The sequence below is a fragment of the Mustela lutreola genome, chromosome 9 (assembly GCF_030435805.1).
Source record: "Mustela lutreola isolate mMusLut2 chromosome 9, mMusLut2.pri, whole genome shotgun sequence".
In the NCBI taxonomy this organism is placed as follows: Eukaryota; Metazoa; Chordata; class Mammalia; order Carnivora; family Mustelidae; genus Mustela; species Mustela lutreola.
In genome coordinates, this window is record NC_081298.1 from 118551218 (window position 1) to 118574323 (window position 23106).

Genomic DNA, 23106 nt, shown 5'->3' on the forward strand with positions numbered 1-23106 from the left:
TTTTACCTTGGTTGCTAATGTATTTTTTTTCAGAGCTAAAGATGTTTTAGGTTTTTTCCTTTCTCAAGGAATGATCATAATCAGAAGTTTATAAATCGTCTGGATATATCTGCTACACTCAATGTAGTACAAAGTAGATGAAGTCATCATTCCTCTTTAGCATTTATTATAAAACTTATACAGACTTAATCAAGCTGAACATTTAGCAGGTATCTATAGTATTTTGCTGTTTGCTTTTCTTTTTATTTTTTGACCTCCTTCACACATTTCTCCCACCCCTTCTCACCCTTGTCTCTGGTAACTACCAGGCTGGTCTCCACATCTATGATACTGGGTTTTTTCAAAGATTACACATGGAAGGGAGATCATACAATATTTGATTTTCTCTTTTTTAAGTTAGTTTAATGTCCTCATGATCTATCCATGTTGTTGCAAATAGCAAGATTTCCTTCTTTTTTATGGATGAATGATATTCCTCTGTGTGTGTGTGTGTGTGTGTGTGTGTGTGTGAGCGCATCTCACAATCTCTTTATCTACTCATTCATCAACTGATACTTATGTTGTTTCCATATTTTGACTATTGTAAATAATGCTGTAATGAACATGAGAGTGCATATATCTTTTTGAATTAATGTTTTCATTTTCTAGGGCAAATACCCAGCAGTGGGATTACTGGATCAAAAGGTAGTTCTATTTCTCATTTTTTGAGGGCCCTCCTTATGTTTTCTATATGGCTGCACCAATATCCATTCCACCAACAGTGCACAAGGGTCTTTTCTCTACATTCTTGCCAACACTTGTTATTTTTTATCTTTTTAACAACAGCCATTCTAACAGGTATGAGATGGTATTTCATTGTGGCTTTGTTTGCATTTTCTTGATGATCAATGATGTTCAGGATATTTTCATGTACCTGTTGACCATCCATTTGTCATCTCTGGAAAACTGTCTAGTCAGATCTGCCCATTCTTAATGAGATTGGTTTTTCTTTTGTTATTGAGTTGTGTGAGTTCTTTATATATTTTGGATATTAGCCCCTTATCAGATGTGATTTGCAAATATTTTCTCTCATTCAGTAGGCTGCCTTTTCATTTTGTTGATGGTTTGTTTCACTGTGCTGAAGCTTTTGAAGGATGATATAGTCCCAATTACTTATTTTTGCCCTGTTTATTTTGCTTTTCATGTCATATTCAAAAAAATCATTGCCAAGACTTATGTCAAAGAGTTTAACGCTATTTTTCTTCTAGGAGTTAAATGGTTTCAGGCTTTATGTTCAAGTCTTTAATCCATTTTGGGGTAATTTTTGTTTATGGTGAAAGATAGTTGAGTTCTTTGGCATGTAGTTCTCATTTCCCAACATCATTTATTGAAGAGACTGTCCTTTCCTCATTGTATATTCTTTGTTCCTTTACTGTATATTAATTTACCCATATATCCGTGGATTTACTTCTGGGCCCTCTATTCTGTTTCATTGATCTATGTTTCCACTTTTATCATAACACCATATTGTTAATATTAATATGTAATGTAATATTAATATGTAATAAATGTCTAGTAATAGCTTTATAGTATAGTTTGAAATAAGGGAACATTATGCCTCCAGCTTTATTCTTCTCAAGATTGTTTTGGCAATACTTTTTCTTGTGGTTCCATTTTATCTTTAGGATCATTTGTTCTATTTCCTTGAAAAACTCCCATTGGAATTTTAGTAGGAATTGAATGGAATCTGTATATTGTTTTGGATAGTATGTATATTTTAACAATATTGATTCTTCCAACCCATGAGCATAGAATGCCTTTCCATTTGTTTCTGTCTTCTCAATTTCTTTCATTAATGTCGTATAGTTTTAAATATACACATCTTTCACCTCCTTGGTTAAATTTATTCTTAGGTGTTTTGTTCTTTTTGCTGCAATTGTAATTGAGACTGTTTTCTTGATATCTCTCTCTCATAGTTATTAACAAATAGAAATGCGACAAATTTTTTTATATTTTGTATCCTATAACTGAATTCATTTATTAGTTCTGATAGTGTTCGATGGAGCCTTTATAGTTTTCCATGTATAATAGCATGTCATCTGTAAACACTGGCAGTTTTACTCCTTTGTTTCCATTTTGTAGGCTTTTTATCAGATTTTCAATATCAAGTATGATGTTAGCTGTAGGCTTATCATATATGGGCCATATGAGGTTGAGGTACATTCCCTGATGTATTGTTGAATTCATTTTGCTAGTCCTTTGTTGAAAATTTTTGCACCTGTTTATCAAGGATATTGGCCTATAATTTCTTTTATGGTGTCCTTGTCTGGTTTTGATATCAGGGTAATATCTCATGAAATCAGTTTGGAAGAGTATCTTCTATTTTCTTAAGAGTACGAGAAGAACAGGTATTAAATCTTTGAACATTTGGAAGACTTCACCATTGAAACCATCTTGTCCTGGACTTTTGTTTGTTGCTCCTAATGCCATTTGATTATTGATTTGATCTCTTTATTAGGGATAAGTCTGTACAGGTTTTTAATTTTTTCATGATTCAATCTTTGTAGGTTGTATATTTGTAGGAATTTATACATTTCTTCTAGATTATTGAACTTGTTGGCCTTTAACTACTTACGGTAGTCTCTTATAATCCTTTGTATTTCTGTGGTGTATGTTGTAATATCTCCTTTCATTTCTGATGCTATTTGTTTGAGCCCACTCTCATTTTTTCTTGGTGAGTCTAGCTAAATGTTTCTCCATTTTGTTTACCTTTTCCAAGAACTAGTTATTTATTATTTTATTTATTTGAGCCCACTCTCATTTTTTCTTGGTGTGTCTAGCTAAGTATTTCTCCATTTTGTATACCTTTTCCAAGAACTAGTTCACACTTTCATTGATTTGTTCTTCTTTTTCTAGTTCCTTGAGGTATAAAGTTTGTTTGAAACCTTTCTTCTTTCTTAATGTAGACATTTATCACTATAAACTTCCCTCTTGGAACTGCTTCTGCTACATCACATAAATTTGGTATGTAACATTTTCATTTTTGTTTGTCTCAAAGTATTTTTTTCTTTTTATTTCTTTTTTTTTTTTGACCCAGTGGTTGTACAGTAGCATGTTATTTAATCTTCACTTTATTTGTGGTTTTTTTCTTAAGTTTTCTTCATGTAATTAATTTCTAGTTTTGTAACATTGTATTGTGGTCAGAGAAGGTGTCTGATGTGATTTCAATCCTTTAGATTTTACAAAAACTTGTGATCTAACATTTAATTTATCTTGGAAAATGTTTCACATACACGTGAAAAGTATGCTTATTCTGTTGCTTTTGGAAAAAAATGTTCTATATATATATATAAAGTCCATCTGGTTCAATGGGTAGTTCAAGGCCAACATTTAAAATTTAATTCCCTCAATTGGTTCTAAAATTTCAAGTATATAGTCATTTAACTATATTAAAATTTAAGCATATATATGTAGGTATAATCCATCTTAGGACATATTTATTAATTGGTTTGGAAGTGTGAAGAAAGAAATACATAGGTAACCTACAAATTAGTTGTATTTTTAAAATGTGCTCATTTGTTGCAAGGAGAATTAGTATCTCCCTGTTGAGATCTTGTACGTAGAGTAAAAGGCATTATTCTAATATGTGAGTACCATTACTTACAGAAGGTAAAATGGGTCCAGGATAGGGAGAGCAAGCCAGAAGCAGGGCCAAAGGTGACCTAGGTTGGAAGTGTGGTATTCTGAATTTAGAAACACTTAAGGGGGTCACAGAAGCTTGCAGTGAATTATGGAGAGGTGAGAAGCATGACTTTTAAAGGACTCACTGACAGCCAAAGTCCTAAGACACTATAGTCAGGAATGAAAGAAAGATCCCCATATTAGTGCATCACTGCTGTGGTAAGGGAATCAGAGGTCATCAAAGCTAGATTGCAAAGAGAGAAGCAGCAGGATGCAGAGAGTCTGTAGGTAGCTAAGGTCAGAAACAGGTGCCAATAATTATGGTAAGGTCAAAACCTATCTATATACATATATATAGTGTCAGAGAAGCATTGGTATCAAAGTAAAAACAATGCATGTAGACTCTAATCCCTGCATAGGAGCTACCTATTTTTTTGCTCACTCTGTTCCTATGGAAACAAGGGATGTGTTAACTCTCCCTGGTCACTAATCACTTCTCCTCTGAATAATCTCTTCTCTCCTGTCCTCTTTCCACAACTGTATATTCAATCTATCTTGCATTGTAAGGTGTTGATTATCATGTGGTAATTAACATGTGTTCATCATTTATCACATGTATTTTAATTCATTTATCCTCAAAGTATAAACTTATAATCCCCTAACAGCAATATTTCTTTTTCATTTGAACACTCAGCTTTTGGATCTATGTCCCTTCCAACCCAATGAAAAGAGCTTCAATTCACTGACTTTTACTGCAGTATACACCTTCATTTTCATTATATCTCAAGAATCTCTTTTCCTTACACAACAAAAAGAATTTAATTCTCATCAATGTGTCTAATCTTCTTTTTAAGCAAGTAGTAGAAAGAGAATAGGCTTTATTCAAATCTCATCTCCACCATTCAGCTGATGTATTACTTTTGTCCAGCCACTTCACCTATGTAAGACTCTCATACATATCCACCTGTAAAGCAGGATTTGAACTTAACCATATATTAGATATTTTGTGAAGGTTAGACAGGATAATAAATATTAACCAGCTGGCAAAAAACCTTAGCACATAATAAGAATTAGCAAGATCTTAGAAATTTGACCTACTCTTCACTTCAGTTTATCAAGAAGCCAAAGAAATTGGATTATTGTTTAAAGTTTTTGCAATGGAATCTAATCTTTAATTTCAACCAAAATATTTTTATGGCAATTTTGGGGCATTTTAGATTCTTATGGATGAATAATCTGATTTATATCTGCTTGAATTCTTAAAACATGGTGCAAGAAGAAACTCAATAAATATTTAATGATAATAGTTATTATATAATACTACTGAGAAAATTAGGTTTGCATAATTATCATCATGCAAAATGAGAAAAATTTATAATGTCCAATAAATAAGCTAAATATATATGTATATGTATACATATATATATTTAGAGAGAGAGAGACCAACAGTTTAGCACATAGTACTGTAACTGACATCAGTAATATTTCAGCAAATAATGAAACAAGTCCTTAGAATATTTGGTCCCAGAAATAAGTCAAATTGACTTCTGTGAAAAGGAAAACCTTAAGCAAATGTTTTAAAAATATGGATAGAATTTCCTTTTGGTAAAAGATCCTCAAAATTTTAATTAAAAAATCTTTGGTTTCCAAAGGAAGGAAATTTTAAGCACATGATAAAAACAAATTAATATGATAACAATGTTCCTAACAGAAAGCATAGGCAGTAATCTCTTGGACATCACCTTTAGCAATGTATTTATAGATATATCTTCTCTGGCAAGGGAAACAAAAGCACAAATAAAGTATTGGGGATATTGAAAACAAAAAGCTTTTATACACCAAAGGAAACTATCAACAAAACAAAGTATCAAGCTAGTTAATGGGGAAAAATATTTTCAAATGATATATCTAATAAGGGTTTAATATACAAGATATATAAAGAACTAATACAACTCAACTCCCAAAAAAATACCATTAAAATGAATAGACATTTTTCCAAAGAAGACATAGCATGGTTAGCAGAGAGACATGAAGATGTTCAACATCACTAAACATCATTAAAATGCAAATCAAAATCACAATGACATATCATCTCACATCAGTCAGAATGGCTAGTACCTAAAAGATAAGAAGTAGTAGGTGTTGATAAGGATATGGAGAGAAGGGAACCCTCCTACACTGTTGTTGGGAATATAAGTTGCACAACCACTATGCAAAACAGCATATTGGTTCTATTAAAAATTAAAAATAGAGGGGTGCCTGGGTGGCTCAGTCAGTTAAGCATCCAACTCTTGGTTTCAGTGCATGTCATGGTCTCAGGGTCCTGGGATCAAGCCCCACATTGATCTCCACTCTCAGCGGGAGTCTGCCTGTCTCTCTCTCTCTCTCTGTGCACCTCCCCCTGTTCAGGCTCTCTCTCTCTCTCTCTCTCTAAAATAAATAGATCTTTAAAAAAATTAAAAATAGAAATATGACATAACTCAGTAATCCCACTACTGGGCATTTACCCAAAGAAGAAAAAAACACTATTTTAAAAATATATACACACCCCTATGTTTACTGCAGCATTATTTACAATAGCTAAGATATGAAAGCAACTGAAGTGTTCACCAACAGACGAACAGATAAAGGGGATATATATACAATGGCGTATTACTCAGCCATTAAAAAGGATGAGATCTTACTATTTGCAACAACATGGATAGACCTAGAGGGTATAATGCTAAGTGAAATAAGTCAGACAGAGAAACACAAATACCATATGGTTTTATTTATATGTGGAATCTAAAAAATAAAACAAACAAGAAACAGATTCTTAAATACAGAAAACCAAATGGTGGTTGCCAAAGGGTAGGTGGGTTAGGGGTTGGGTAAAACAGATAAAGGGGATTAAGAGGTACAAAATTGCAGTTAATGAGTAAGTCACGGACATGAAAAATACAGTAACAGGAATGTAGGTAATAATATTGTAATAATATATGGGGATGCAACTAATGGTGGTAAGCACTGGGTAATGCATTACATCAATATATTGTAACCGGAAACTAATGAAGCATTATGTTAATCATATTTCAATTTTTTAAAAACCTTATATGATGTTAGTAAATTGACTTACCTAATTTAGGAACTAATAGAAATTTTAATTAAAAAAAAACTGTGTATGTACTTTTGACATTTGAAGTCATAATACTGTGTGTTCTTACTGTGGAAATGTACTTTTACTGAATTCTTTGACTTTCCCTCAGAGATAAGCAGAGGTCACAGAGAAAAAGTATTTGAATAGAAGATCACAGGTTTAGATACAATAGAATAGAGAATTTATTTCCTCTTGGATGGCATCCATAAGAAATGACTGACATATAACAGAAAGTAAAAGTGGTTCAGTCATGAGAAATGCTTAGCCCATCACAAAGGAAAGCCTAGTTGATTGAAATTGATGAGTTTGTTATTTAGAGTATAATTTAGTTTTTCTAAATTGATAATTAATGACTAAACGATTTGGTTGGTAAAATGTGACCGAGTTACGACATAACTCCTTTATTATTATTATTTATTATTTATTTCCCTTTATTATGTATTTCCCAATCTCCTGCACACCTACTAATCACCCTGCAAGGGCAGTGAGCCAGTAACAGCAAACATCTAGAGAACACACGTCTGAGTTCCAACCTTCTATCCACTACTGAAATGAACAGCCTTGTGACTTGGGTCAAGTTTCTTTATCTCACTTTGCCTCAGGGTCTTCACTAACGTATCTGAAACAATCACAACACCCACCTTGTAAGGGTGGAGTGATAACTGAAGTGCTTGGAACAGCATGTGGCAAAACAGGTACACACCAATTGTTTATTATTATTATGTGCTACATTATATATAATACAATAAGCTACTTTAATTACTATAGTAGTTAAAACTGTCTGAAGTCTTCCTTGTCATGTAACTGCCACTTCCCTCCATAGAACTGGTTTTGATATCTCTGCCTCAGAACAGGTTTCTTGCTGAACTTCTCACAACCAATAGAAAAGACAACAAACACTGTGCCTCAGAACTAAGTATTTTCCACTCTAAAATAATGTATATTCATTTTAGGAAAGGGACTATGGCACCACTTGAGCACATAGTATTTATCCACATGTTCATATTCCTAATTGCATTTTTTTACTCTCAAATTTGATCCTTTTTTCCTTCTCTCTCTCTTTTTTTTTTTTTCCTAAACAGAGGGTTGGTCAATCCTTAATTCCACTTTCCAATTCTTGCCAAGCATTTCCTCATTCTTTGATTCAAATTAGATGGTCAGATTATCCCAATGCTTGTTTTTGACCTTTTATGCCCTTTTCTTCACTTAAAAAAAATACTATCATTTTCTCAACGGTAAGATAAATTTCCCATGATTATTTCCTCTTCTTGGGCTGCTCTTTATAATATTTTCCTATATGTTCATTCTAACATTAGTTTTCTAGGGGAAAAAGATAAGCATAATTAACATAAAAATTGGAATAATTCATTTGAATTCCACACAGGGAAGCGAAAGTCAAGTCCATGGTGATATACTCAGCATAATGTTTAAGAGGGGATTGCCTAAAAGTGATTTATGAAATGGTTCTAATGCTAAATATGATACATGCTCATTAGAGTAAATACTGGAAAATGAAAAAATATATTAAAATAATGTTCATTCATATTTCTTCTATGTAAAGACAGCTGTCATTAATAACTTTGTATATTCTAGACTATGAAGATAGGAAGCTAGATTCTAAACACAGATGTCAGAACCTTGCTTTTTACTATAATTAGATGTTGTGATTATATTTTCCTTTGTCAACACAGCTCTCTTAATAAATAACTTTTTGTGGTTGAATAATATTTGGCTACGGGACAATGTCTCCAACAGCATGGCACCAGGTGTTGGCTAGAGGGCCCAGCCAGGAACTTGCTCAGCTTCTTGTCCCTACATCGCATTCCTTCCTTACTCTGTTCCATCAGCCCCCTCTTTCTTTTCCATCACCTTTGCAACTAAAACACTATTGAATTCCTTTTGTTTCACATTTATCGGTTTCCCTTTTCTTGGTTGGACTGTAAATTATAAAAATCTCTATTTCCTTAAGAAAGATTCTTAGAGTGAAATTCATGATTCAAAGCATATAAACTTAAGTTTGAGGCTTAGAATTTTCAGTTTTTAAAGTTCTAAAATTAACCATATACAAATATAAAACATACAAGTGCATGATAGAAAATGAATATAAAGAAACAAAGACACACACATGGCAAAACAAATATTTTTCTTTTTTCAACCTTCACTACTCAGCATTATGCTCAGTATAAAGTATTTTCTCTTGATGTGTTCTCCGAATGAAAGACTGAATAGATACGTGCATGCTATGAGGTTCTTATTATAAGCAACCCTATAATATGAGCATGATGGCCTTAGAAAACACCTTAAAAAAAAACACCCAGCTCAGCTGTCATGATTTTATATATAAGAAAACTACTGACAAGAGAGAGAATGACCCTCCATTATTCTAAAGAAAAATTTTGTATAGTTTACCATAATTACCTTATATATTGAAATTTATATTAATATTACTATGGTTTGATTTTATATATTCAAAAGATAGGCACAGCAAAGAAAATGATCTTTATTTTCCATAATGCAACATCATCCAACACTGGCCTCCAAAAATAAAGCTCCTAAATTAAAAATTCATGAAACATACAGTTGTGAAGAAAAAGTAAAGTTGATGAAGCAGACTCTAAAGGAATGCTGTACAAGGAATTTATTCATCTACATAAAACTATATTATAAAATTATGTAACAGCCCATATAAAATATACTATGTGTTTTAACAGCATACATTTAAAAAAATTAGTGTTTACTAAATAGTGTTTGATGTTACCTGCAATGAAACAAGGAAATCTTAAATTTAACAAATCATAAAAGATGACAAAGGGACTTAGTACAAAAGGAACTGTTTAACTAAATGATAAAAACAACTTAGTATGTAATTTAGTATAATATGTATTCCCCGATGATCACTAGCATATTTTGAAAATATAGTGAAAGAATATTATTGTCTCCCTGGAGAGGCAATAGTCATAAGAAAACCATCATTAACCACAAATTTCTGTGTAACAATTATTTTGTGGCACAAATACATAAAATATTTTATCTCACATTATATAATTAGAGAACTTGATTCTCTCACTGCCAGAATTGCTTCTCACTCACAGACTGAAGCTGAAAGGGTGTAGAATCATTGACTTTAATGTTTAAATTTGTTCTTGTTTTGTTGTTCTTTTCCTATGCAAGTAACCATGCTGTCAGAGGAATAAACTATTAACCCTGAGCATTTATGAATATAGGTAAGGAATGACATTAAGGAAAACAAGAAAATTATGCTGATAAGCATCAAACCATGAATGTTTTATCTGGCCTTACCGTAATAAATAATACACACAATTCCTGTGATTGACTAAAATTAAGATCGCTTTCAGGCAGCCAACCTAGCATACTTGGATCAGCTGCCGAGAAATGGGGATTAAAACTTACCTTGTTGTTCTGCTGTTCTATGAAGATACATAGCTCCCCATAACTATCCCAGAAGATACTGACAGCAACTATAATCTGATACCAGTCCCAAATAAGTTCTTCTCAAACTTTAGTGTTCTTAACAAGACTGCCTAGGAGGGTTCATACCAGAGCCCCAGCAACAGGAATCGTGATTTAGCAATTCAGTAAGAGGGTACTGAAATCTGTATTTGCAAGCACCCCATCTCAGAGGGGGAACTGGAAAGGCTTCTTAGAGAAATTGTGTATAGCAGCAGTTTTATCAGATCTTCATTGTTTCTGTCAACACTAGGATGTCAAAGATTGTCTTTGAGGACTCCATACTCCTTGAGCTTTCAGTTGTATTAAGTGGAAAAGATAATGTGAGCTTTATTCTGTTTCTCTCCTCCATATAAACAGGGATTCCAACTGCAAGTCTCAAAGAGCATCAGAAGGAAAAACAGTTTCCTCAAATTCCTTTTGGTACATAACAGGCAATATCCACTCCTAGACAAGTATTAGACCTAGACAAGTGGCCCAAGGGCATTCATTGGCTGAGAAGCCTACAGTGGCAGAAAGGAAGACTCCCATAAATAAGATAATATCATGGCCCAGGTGCTAGGTGCAAAGAAAGAAAATTATGTACACAAAATGTGCTTCAAGAGTATATGTTCGTGTATAGGAAATCTACCTGGGAGTACCAGAAGTTGATTCAAAAGACCTTTCTGGAACTTCCTTCTACTATAAGAACAAATGCCCCACAACTAATAGAACATCTACAATCTTCCTAAGAACTGAAAATTTCTGTCTTTGGGAAGTGATGAAACTGGTTAGAGGGGACCTTGGTAAGAAGAAATGAAATAAATCCTAATTTCATTGGATAAAGAAAGCTCTAGTATTTATAAGCTATATTAGGCCTTCATCATAATGCTGCCTGAAGGGTATAATAGAGCTGTTTTCCAGTCACTAGTATTTTTACAGCATCTCTTCAATATTGGAATCATAAGCAGTTCAAGTTTTTTTTTTTCTTAATATCCTTTTTATGCTATTATGATGTTATCATGCAAATTGGGAATTGGGTGACAGGGTATGAAAATGCTGTATATGTACACATTAAAATGTTGCCTTATAGCAGAAAGAAAAACATTTTTCCCAAGTGTGCTGACAGGTGAAAGTTTTACAGCAGACATCCCTCAGAAGTCATATGCTTTTAAGTTTAATATATGAAGAAATATCATGTGCTCTCTAAGAAAAGAATTGCAATGATAAAAAGAATAAAAGAACAAAAAAACTATTTCTTTTTTTTCATAGGCCAGTGCATATTTTTTTAGGTTCTCTTCCCATGTCTTGGAGGAAAACAATCTAAAATGTTTTGACCTGAGATATTTCAATATTATGACAGTAAGACATATTTTTTAACTCAACTATTATAGAAAGTCATTTGGTAACTTCTAATCTATCTAGTATTTAAGATTTTATAGTCTAACCACATGAAGACCTCAAAATGAGATTACAGAGATATGCCTATAAGCCATACTTCCTTTGTAAACTCTTTCTGCAATCTTTCCATTTATATGATCTCAGCTGGTAATTTTTTTAAGATTTTACTTATTTATTAGAAAATTATAATAGAGAAAGGGACAGAAAGAGGGGAACACAGGCAGGGGGAAATGGGAGAGGGAGAAGCAGACTTTCCTCTGAGGAGGGAGCCTGATGCAGGGCTAGATCCAAGTACCCAGAGATCATGACCTGAGCCAAAGGCCGACAGTAACAACTGAGCCACCCAGGCACCCCATCAGCTGGTAATTTTTTAAAACTAACACCTGATAACTTTTGTTTGTCTGGATGTAATGATCACTGATTCTAGAAAATTTTCTGTAAAATCTCTACAACTAACAACCAGACTAGACTACTTTTATAGGACTTATTTAATATTTGCTTAGAGAAAATGGAATGAGTTCAGAACCCCAGCAACAGGAATCCTGAATTAGCAATTCAGTAAGAGGGTACTAAAATCTGCATCTGCAAGCATCCCATCGCACTTAGATAAGGAATCAGAAAGGTTTCTTAGAGAAATTGTGTATAACAGCAGTTTTATCAGATCTTCATTGTTCACTATTATTACTAAGGAAACTCAATAAAAATAAGTAACAATACTTGATAGTAAAGTCTGCATAAATTATTGCTCATGCTCCATATCTACATTATCACACCCACAACCATTTTTTTCCACTATATATTAAATAAAAGCTTCAGTTGTTCAAACATTGATCAAAACAAGCATTTATTGAAAACCAATTCTCTTCTGGGCATTACATTTAGAAACAGGATATAAAGTATTGTTTCAAGGTTCTATCTCCCTTTTGGGCTGCCCCACTAACCTAGGGAATCAAACAGGTTACTGAGAGAATCAGTTTCAACTTGCTCAGACCACTCTTTCTTCAAAGCAATAATTTTAACAGCTGAGCAAAATCAATAAAGCAATGTAGATATAGCACTAGTGATTTATTAACTTATTTGACTTATCAGAATAAGCATGAAAAGCTAAGGGTATATAGAACTTCAGACATTTTCAAATAAATATATTTACATCAGCAAAATGAAGATGATTTTTAGTCAACTATCTCCTTAGAAACTATCACTTACATTTTTCCTTTTTTTTTTCTTTTTTTCTTTCTGTGTTCTAATTGGTAGTTCTCAGGAGGAGACTGATTATCCCTCTAGGTAGACTCTTCTGTAAGTCAAAGTTTGGAATGTCCTTCTTGTAACACCAGGCCTTACTGTGAAAGAGACCTCATGACCTATGAACCTAGTGGATCCTAGATAGTGCTTCTTTGATGTTTTTGCCAGGTGTGGGCATACCATATTACATCTTAAGAAAATTATCCAAATGATAATATTTTTTTATAGATTTTTTTATAGATAAGTTTTTTTTTTTTATAGATATAGCATATTTTAAAACAGCCTTTGGACTTTCCAAATTGCTTTTTGGTGGAGGTAGCATCAAAATTTATTTACGGGGCACCTAGATGGCTTAGTGGGTTAAAACCTCTGCCTTTGGCTCAGGTCATGATCCCAGGGTCCTGGAATCGAGTCCCCACATCGGGCTCTCTGCTCAGCCAGGAGCCTACCTCCCCCTCTCTCTCTGCATGCCTCTCTGCCTACTTGTGATTTCTGTCAAATAAATAAATAAGATCTTTAAAAAAAATTTATCTATGAACTGTAATTCAAACTTAAACCTGACAGTATATTTTGTAAATTTTACTTCGTCAATTTTTTTCTCCCCACAATAAAGTTGAATCCAGGTGTTCCAGTTAAAGTTGCCCAAGACTATAAGCAATCATTGTCAATCAACATTACAGATGAAATATCATTGTTCCTTTACATTGTATTGCCATATATATATATATATATATTTTTTTTTTTAAGATTTTATTTATTTGACAGAGAGAAATCACAAGTAGGCTGAGAGGCAGGCAGAGAGAGAGGGAAGCAGGCTCCCTGCTGAGCAGAGAGCCCGATGCGGGACTCGATCCCAGGACCCTGAGATCATGACCTGAGCCGAAGGCAGCGGCTTAAACCACTGAGCCACCCAGGCGCCCGCCATATATATTTCAAAGATTTTATTTATTTATTTGACAGAGAGAGATCACAAGTAGGCGGAGAGGGGGAAGCAGGCTCCCTGCTGAGTAGAGAGCCTGATGCAGGGCTCGATCCCAGGACCCTGAGATCATGACTTGAGCCGAAGACAAAGGCTTAACCCACTGAGCCACCCAGGTGTCCCTGCCATATATATTTTAATACAAGAAATACTAAAATAAGCATATAGTCTATCCAGTTCCTCAGGTCTTCTGAAATGATGACAAAACTTTTTTATTTTTGTTTTTTAAATTAAGCTTGTTATTTTAACTCCAGTATAGTTAACGTACAGTATTATATTAGTTTCAGGTGTATAATACAGTGATTCAATAATTCTATACATCATTACTCAGTGCTCATAATGATAAGTGTACTCTTAATCTCCTCCCCTTATTTCACCCATCCCCCCACTCACCTCCCCTCTGATATGCTTTTTTTTTTTTTTTTTTTTTTGAGACACAGAGATGGATGCAGGGATGGAGAGAGGGAGAGAGAGAATCAAGCATGCACAGAGCCCAACGCTAGGCTCCATCTCAGAACCCTGAGATTATGACCTGAGGCTAAATCAAGAGTCAGAAGGTTAAACAACCTAGTCACCCAGGTGTCCCTGATATTATTTTAAATGAGTACACTCAGTTAAAGTTATTTTCCTTTCAACAAGATCATTTTTTTACTTGAAGTATACTTCAGAATACATGATTCTAAAAGATACATGTAAAACATTCTATCCAGGAAAAATAGAATACACATTTTCTTCAAGTACACACAGAAGAATCCTCCAGTTAAATCACATAAAAAGAGACATAACAAATATTACAAGTTGAAGACTGAAATCAGACCCAAGTATATTTTCCAACCTTATTTGTAAGATTTGGATAAAGATTGTCATTATTTTTTTAGCCGTTTGGTAGACTTGATCAATGAAACCATGTGGTCTTAGGTTTTACTGTGCTGGGAGATTTTTTATTCTTAATTCAACTTTCATTCTTGTTACAGGTCTAGGAAGATTCTTATTTCTGGGCTTCAAGATTCATGATTCAATAGGGTAACTGGTACGTTTTTAGGAATTGTCTTTTTCTTTTTCTAAGTTATCTAATTTGTTAGCATGTATAGTAATCTGTTATCATACTCTGTATTTCTGTGATACAGAAATATCTGTTTCTGTTTAAAGCAGTCTGTTGAACTGCTTTCTCTTCCATTTCTCATTTTGGTTTTTCAGTTTTCTCTCTTTTTTTCTTGCTTAAAGCATTGCCAATTTTGTGTCTTATTCTGGAAAAAATTGGCTATTACTTCCAATGTTATGTTATTGTTTATTCTGGTCTCTATTTTATTTCTGATTTTTCTTCGTTATTTCCGTCCAGTACAAAATTGCATCTAAGTTTCTTTTTTCTAATTCCTTGTGGTGTAATGTTAAGTTCCTTACTCAAAACATTTTTTTAATACAAGCATTTATAGCATAAATTTCTCTCTAACATTGCTTTTGCTGCATTCCATGGATTCTGAAATATTGTGTTTTCTTTTACTTTTGTTTTGAGACATTTTGATTTGCCATTTGATATCTTATTTGGCCTATTGCTTGTGCAGCAGTGTGTTGTTTAATATTTACATATCAAACATTTAATATTTACATTGTAGATTTTGAAGCTTTGTTTTAGTGTTGACAAAACTTTTTAATTCAGTTGCTTAACTAAGAACATTTAAGGGACTACTCTCTTACTGAGAGGAGTTCCCAGTTTTGCTGGTTACCAAAGCAAAAATAACCCAAGATAGCTAGCCATAGTTTCATACTATAGCTTTTAAAGGCTCATCTTTATTTGAATATACTTAGTGTGATAACAGAGTGCAGAAAGTCTTTAAGATTGTTTGACATTTGTTTTGCAGTGTGTGTGTTTGTGTGGGTGTGGTATCCCACTTTAGATATATTGCTTTGTTTCTGACCTTAGTAAAGTTACATAAGAACTATATACTACTTAAGGATGCCTGGGTGGCTCAGTTATTAACCATCTGCCTTTGGCTCAGGTCACGATCCCAGGGTCCTGGGGATCCATTGATCCCCACATTGGGCTCCCTGCTCATCGGGAATCCTGCTTCTCCCTCTCCGACTCCCTCTGCTTGTATTCTCTCTCTCTGTCAAATAAATAAAATCTTTTACAAAAATAAATATCTAACAACAACAAAAAAAGAAATGTATGTCACTTCATATTTATCTTAAAATAGATTATTTTTGACTTTAAAATTATTATGCCAAAGGAACTCTGGTATCACTACCCATTGTTTCCCAAATCCTTCCCACTCTCATTTTATCCATCAAGATCACATTAGTAACCTCATTTCCTCTACACCAGAGTGGGTTTTTTTTTTTAACTTCAATGTGCATTTTAATATTTCTTGCTTCTAAATTCATTGATGTGATGGTTCTGATAAATCAAATCTCTCTAGGTAAGACAGGTGTTGCTAACAGACAGATCACAAAAGCTTATGTGCCTTCTAATGAATCCAATATTTCTAATTTACTTTTCCCTCAAGAATGCATGTGCTTTCTACATTGCTTCGGAGTAGAACCCTCAATCATCTGTCAGCATGTGTTCCTAGGATGATATTTCTGAAGTGATAAAAGTAGAATTTTAAACAGGAAAAAGAATCTTAACAACTACATTTAGTCTAAAAATCTGTCAAGTACATCTTGAATATCTGTATGAATCTCAATGATTAGCTCCAGGAGATTGTAAGAAAAATAAGAACATAGTTCAGCTAAGCTGTGTATCATGTCCTTTGATACTAGATAGAGAGAATCAATCACAATGTTTTTAATTTAATTAATAAAGAGGGTGTATGTTTTCAATCCTATCCTTATATTGTTCTTTATACTTAAAAACATACTTCAACATGAATTATTGCATTCAATTTCCACATACCCTCAAGATAAATAGCATTATGCCCACTTTACAGATGATGAAACTGAAGATTGAACAGATGTTAAGAGGCTTGTCCAGGTTTACACAGTTAGTACCAGTAGAGCCGGAAGCCACACCAAAGATGTTCTGACTTGGAACTCGGCTGCCAGCTACACTGGTCTAATGCTAAAGAGTTCTGGATTGGAGAGAAAGTTAAATCAGAAAATGATGGCTACTGAAAAGAGAAAAAAAAAAAAAGAAAAAGAAAATGATCTTTCCCTCCTTAAAATGTCCATTTAAAAGTTCTGTCTTCTGTAATAACATTAATTCATCAATATTTATAAGGAGCAGTATCACGATTTTATGGGCATCCCACTCACAAATCTATCATAGGTCACAGAAAATCAAAATATTTCATTGTCAACATGACTATGAACATACTGAAACAGCATGAGAAGTTTGAAAAAACCATATGCTTACATGTGGAAAATATTATTTTGTCCCAGCAGGAATTAGTCAAAGTATCAATAAATGGGTTTATGATTTTCATTCAATTTCTATAACACATAGAAAAGATTTTGCAAAATCATTTAGTATCAAACTCTGATTGCTCTTATAATCAGTAAAAGGAGTTTAAATGATCAATAAAGTGAAATTCAAACACATTTCAGATTTCATTTGCACATGGTTAATAATGGTGTCAATTAAAACATAATTTCTTGCTTCAAAGAATGAGTCTAAAAACAGATGCCATCACTGATAATAATAAATCCTTCCTTTAGGGAAATGAGTATTTTCAGGTTCCTGATCCCATTAACAAGATATTAAAAGTTGGAAACTATAACTATGCCTTCTTTAAAATATTTTAAATGCAAATGTTATTTCATAAATGTCAGTAATTTGACTAAATTCCTGTGAAGCATATCAACATGAAAAAATTCAGTGTGATATTGAGAAAATGCTATGTACAGAAAATATAACACTATTTTAAAAACTAAAAATAAAGTTAAAAATAAAAAAATAAAAACAAATGAAAAATAAAATTCCAGTGGGTGTTGATAAAGGAAGATGTTGCATACTTTTAAACTTTTATTATATAATTAAAGGAATAAATTAGGCTAGACATTGCATATAGATATAGACATAGACATTCAGATATAAACATATCTATCTATATATATATATATATATATAAATTAACTTAAAAAGAAACTCTGATACCTAAAACAGTAGTTATAATACAGTATGCAAAATTCTGTAACATACAGAGAAGGATTATATAATCTGTACCAGATCTTGAAGGACTAGAAGAATTTACTATGTGGAGAACAGAAGGCAAGGCATTTCAGGCAAGGTATAATCACATTAAGACATTAAAGAACATATTGATATTATTGAATGGTTAAATACTTTTCATTCAGTGCTCCCCCACAAGCCAATTATATTGCTACCTTCATGTGGGTTCATGAGATCAGTATTTCCTGGCAAAATCATGGCTTTCCCATATGTCTGAAGGAATCCTTCTGTGTGTCAATTCAGATGGTGAACCCTGAACACACTATAAAACCCTAAATACACTATCACTAACTAACTAACTAGTTAGTTAGAACGAACCCTGAACACTATAAAAATTACAACTTTATCTTGACGTCCTTTGGCATTAAGCTATTTCACATTTTAACACCTCAAATTGAAAAATTTTGTAATTTTTGAAAATAGTATAGAAAGGAACAGTGAGAACAGAGAAAACAGAAAGTGGTAGTGCATAATTCCCTAAGCAGCCATGGACATGATACAAACTTACAAAGGACCACACTGGCAGGGGATGGGAGACACTTTGAAAACAAGCTTGCTATGCTACAAAACTATTCTTCATTCTGGGTGCTGTTCTGAGCTACCCCTTCTTTTCCTATCTCTTGTGTACCTACATACAAGAGATAATTTACCTTCATGTTTTCTTAGCAGAGAGTAAAGAGGACAAGTCTGTGTTTGAGTGGAAGTTTTGAAGGGACTGCAGAAGCACAAAGGAATAAAGGAGAAACAAGATGAGTAATAGAGAATGAGCATGACACGACAAAGGTCACAGTTCTGGAATGAGGCCTTCAAAGAATCTGATTTCAGTGGTCACTTATTAGCTCTGACTGATAATACTGGGTAAGGTACCTAACTGTTTGGTGCCTCAACTGTAAAAAATAAAGGTATTTAGTTTTGAAGACTCCCTAATCCCTTGCTTTATTTTTTTATAACTGTTATCATTTGGCATAGTAAATATCTATTTTACTGTTTTCTATCTCTTCAAATTCATACAAGCTCCTGAGCTCAGGGACTTTTTTTTTTTCTTTGTTCACTGCTAAATCTTCAGTGCCTAAAACTGTGCCTGGTCATAGCAGGAGCTCAGCAAAGAGTTGTTCCATGAATTAATTAGCTTAATGAATGATTTAAAAAATATAAACATAAGAGAACAATTCAGACACAGCATAAACACCTAATAAATGTTAGAGATGCCAACAGACTTAGGTTCAAATTCTGCCAGTTTCATTTACTAATGGTATGACCTTGGGCTTCCCTAACTATAAAATGGGTATGAGGGAATATATAACACTTACCTTTGATGACTGTCATCAAAGTAAGACTACTAAACAGGGAGAGTAAAACCTAAGTCCATGGTAGCCATTATGTGTAATTCAGAGTAAGGGGCTTTTCCAGTAATACAAACACTAAATTTCCATAGAGCCAAGTTTCTCCATTAAAAAAAAAAAAAGCCTGGTTTGTAAATGCCCAGGTAAGGAGACAAGAGATCACATTGGTACACAGTGTTCCCCTGAAGCTAGAATATCTATAGGACACTTAGAAATAAGTTCAATTTACAGTAAGGATTTAGCCATAGAAGCTAAACTTTGGGATTCAGAGAGTTACATGTTAGTTTTTATTCATAACTATATATCTTCCCCAAACTTACAACAGGGTTCTGTCCTGATAAACCTATCATAAGTTGAACATTCTGTTAAGTAAAAAATGCCTTCAATATACCTAATATACCAAACATCATAGATTAGCTTAGCCTACTTTAAATGTAGCTAAAAATACATTATACTGTAGTTGGGCAAAATTATCTAACACAAAGCCTGTTTTACAATGAAGTGTTGAATACCTCATGTAATTTATTGGCTATTGTACTGAAAGTGAAAAACAGGTTGGTTGTACGGTACAGAGTGGTTGTAAATCTGTCAGGTGCTGACTTTCTCAATTGCATGGCTGACTCGGAGCTGCGGCTCACTGTCCCTGCCCAGCAACCTGAGAAAGTATCAGACCACATATCACTAGCCAAGCAGGAGAGCCAAAATCAAAACTCAAAGTACACTTTTAACTGAGAGTGTATCACTTTTGCATCATTGTAAAATTGAAAAATCATGAATCGAGCCATCATAAGTCAAGGACTGTCTATATAAATGAGGATTCTTGTTTTCCCAAAGTATACCTTCCTATGGGCTCCCATGATCAAAAGGATCATGTCTAACACAAAGACATTTTCATAAAACAAGGTGATACAGAGTTAGTTCCTCTTTATTATTATTATTTTTTTAATAAAAAGGCAGTCTCATAACTTACCAGATTTAAGAACATCTAAAGACCAAAAAAAAAGAGCTACTCTTGCTTGGTCCTGGGGAATGAAGGAAGTGATTTAGTCAGTAACCCACTTTGGTTTAATAATCATCCTCTAAATCATCTGTTTTTCCTAGTTTTCCATACTCAGCTAGGTGTTCAAAATGGTGTTTGAAAAAAGATTTTAAAAATATGAATTTGTTTAACCAGTGTATATTAAAAAACCTATAAAATAATTTAGAAGTGAATAAACGTTGTATTTTAGTAAAAGTCTCAAATTTTTACAGTATTGAAGATTCAATTTTATTAATGTAGTAAAATAACATGACACAGAGTTGCCTTATTTTATTTTGCTTTCTTTCATGTTCTCCCCAGTATTTACAAGAATGATAATGAAAAAGAGAGTGTTACCACTTCCATAGAAATGTGCAAATTAACCAACTCAGACAAGAGCTATTAAGTATCCTATATATACCTGGAATTTTATAGTAAGAGCCCCAAATTACTACTCTACTCAGATACAAAAGAAATATAAGCAGTGACTTCAAAATGTTTTAAATATATATATATATATATATATATATATATATATATATATATGTAAGTTCACCTCATGTCATACTTTAGTACTTCAGGTACCACAGGAGCAGATCTGAGAAAGGGCTTAGTGTGTAGGATGTTTATTCAGAAGTGCTCTTGGCACCATCACTTGTGGAATGGGAGGAAAGAAGCAGAATTGAACAAAGAAGCCAACCTGTGACAGAGACAATCTCAAATAAGTGCCAAGTACACTGGTTGCTGTAATATCTCAGAAGTTTGAGAAATGGGGAAAATAGTAATTATACTATGTAATTATGGAATTACTGTGGGCTACTGAGAGCTGCCTATACACCAAAGATAAACAACATAAAGTTTACAATAGGTAATCAAGAATGTAAGGCAAAGTCTATCAGAAGGTCATTTTGATTGTATAAGGACACTCATATCTTCAGTAGCAAAAGGGGAAATTCACCTGAAGCATCTGAGTCTGTAGAGTGGCCCATTTTTCCCTTTTAAAGGCCAATTCTCATCTTATGGAGTTATAGAACCCACCCGCCTCCTCAGAATCTACCCCCACTTCCCCTCTGGCCACCAGAACCATGGTTAAAGTAAAATCCAAACATAACCAAAATGCAGGAGTCCTGGGATAGCTAAAGGGAGAAAAGGGACTGTATTCCAATGGAGCTGCAAGACCCAGTCAACTGTGCACCAGCAGGAACTGTGGGACAAGGAGATTAATCATTACAGTGACAAAAAAAAAAAAAAAAAGAGGAGAATATAAATTGGACAAAGAGGGGTTTGCCAATTGAACATAATATCTTATAAGATGGTTGGGCGCCTGGGTGGCTCAGTGGGTTAAGCCGCTGCCTTCGGCTCAGGTCATGATCTCAGGGTCCTGGGATCGAGGCCCGCATCGGGCTCTCTGCTCGGCAGGGAGCCTGCTTCCCTCCCTCTCTCTCTGCCTGCCTCTCTGTCTACTTGTGATCTCTCTCTGTCAAATAAATAAATAAAATCTTTAAAAAAAAAAAAAAAATATCTTATAAGATGGCAAGGACTCCAGGAGACTCTTTGCTGCTAGGTGGCTCTAGAAAGACTGGATAACATGATGGGCCATAAGAAATGAAATGTAAGAGCTAGAATTCCTGTGACAGTAGGTAGAAAAAGGAATCAAAAGGCTAAGAAATGTGGGGAAGCTATACACTATGTAAAGCAGATACACTATGTAAGGCTAGAAAACCCAAAGCTGATTGTGTCCCACAGTATTGTGGGGACACACTTGTGCACCAAGATGGTAAGCAAATGTGTCCATGAAAGGGGCACCAGCATTTGTGAGAATTTGATTTGTGTCTGTCTTTACAGGCTAGGTCTAAAAATAGAGGATGCTTTAAGATTACTGAGCTTTCTAATAGAAATGATGACGACAGTATCTCAAATGCAATACAGGAGGAAATTACGGCACTTTATAATCAAAAGCAAGAGAGGTAAAATTATTTTAATAAATGGGCAAAGAAAAAGCATTGGTTAGATTATCTGATTTGAAAGGAATTATGGAAATAATAGAAATTGAACTTCCTAGGAACAAGATAGATGCACAACTAACTTAGGGTATTTTTGATTCATTTGAACCAATATTTCTCAATTAAGAGCAATTTTGAAACCCCATCTCTGCGCAGGAGACATTTGGAAATGTCTGGGAATATGTTTGGCTGTCACAACTTGGGAGGTGCTCTCATATCTAGTAGACAGAGGGCAGGGAAGCTGCTAAAGATCTTACAATGCACAGGACAGGGGCACCTGGGTGGCTCAGTGGGTTAAAGCCTCTGCCTTCGGCTCAGGTCATGATCTCAGGGTCCTGGGATCGAGCCCCGCATCGGGCTCTCTGCTCAGCAGGGAGCCTGCTTCCCTTCCTCTCTCTGCCTGCCTCTCTATCCACTTGTGATCTCTGTCTGTCAAATAAATAAATAAAATCTTTAAAAAAACAAAAACAAAACCAAAAAAACAATGCACAGGACAACTCCCCATAACAAAGAATTATTTGGCTTGGAACAGAAATAGCACTGAGATTGAGAAAACATGGTCAACACAAAAAATAATCCAAAGATACATCAAAAGATTTGATCCAAAAAAAAAAAAAAATCTTGCCCCAGATCTGAGCCAGTTTTCATCTGTAGAATGTATCTAAAGACTAAAGAAAGGATCCTGCAACACCATGGCATGTATATATGG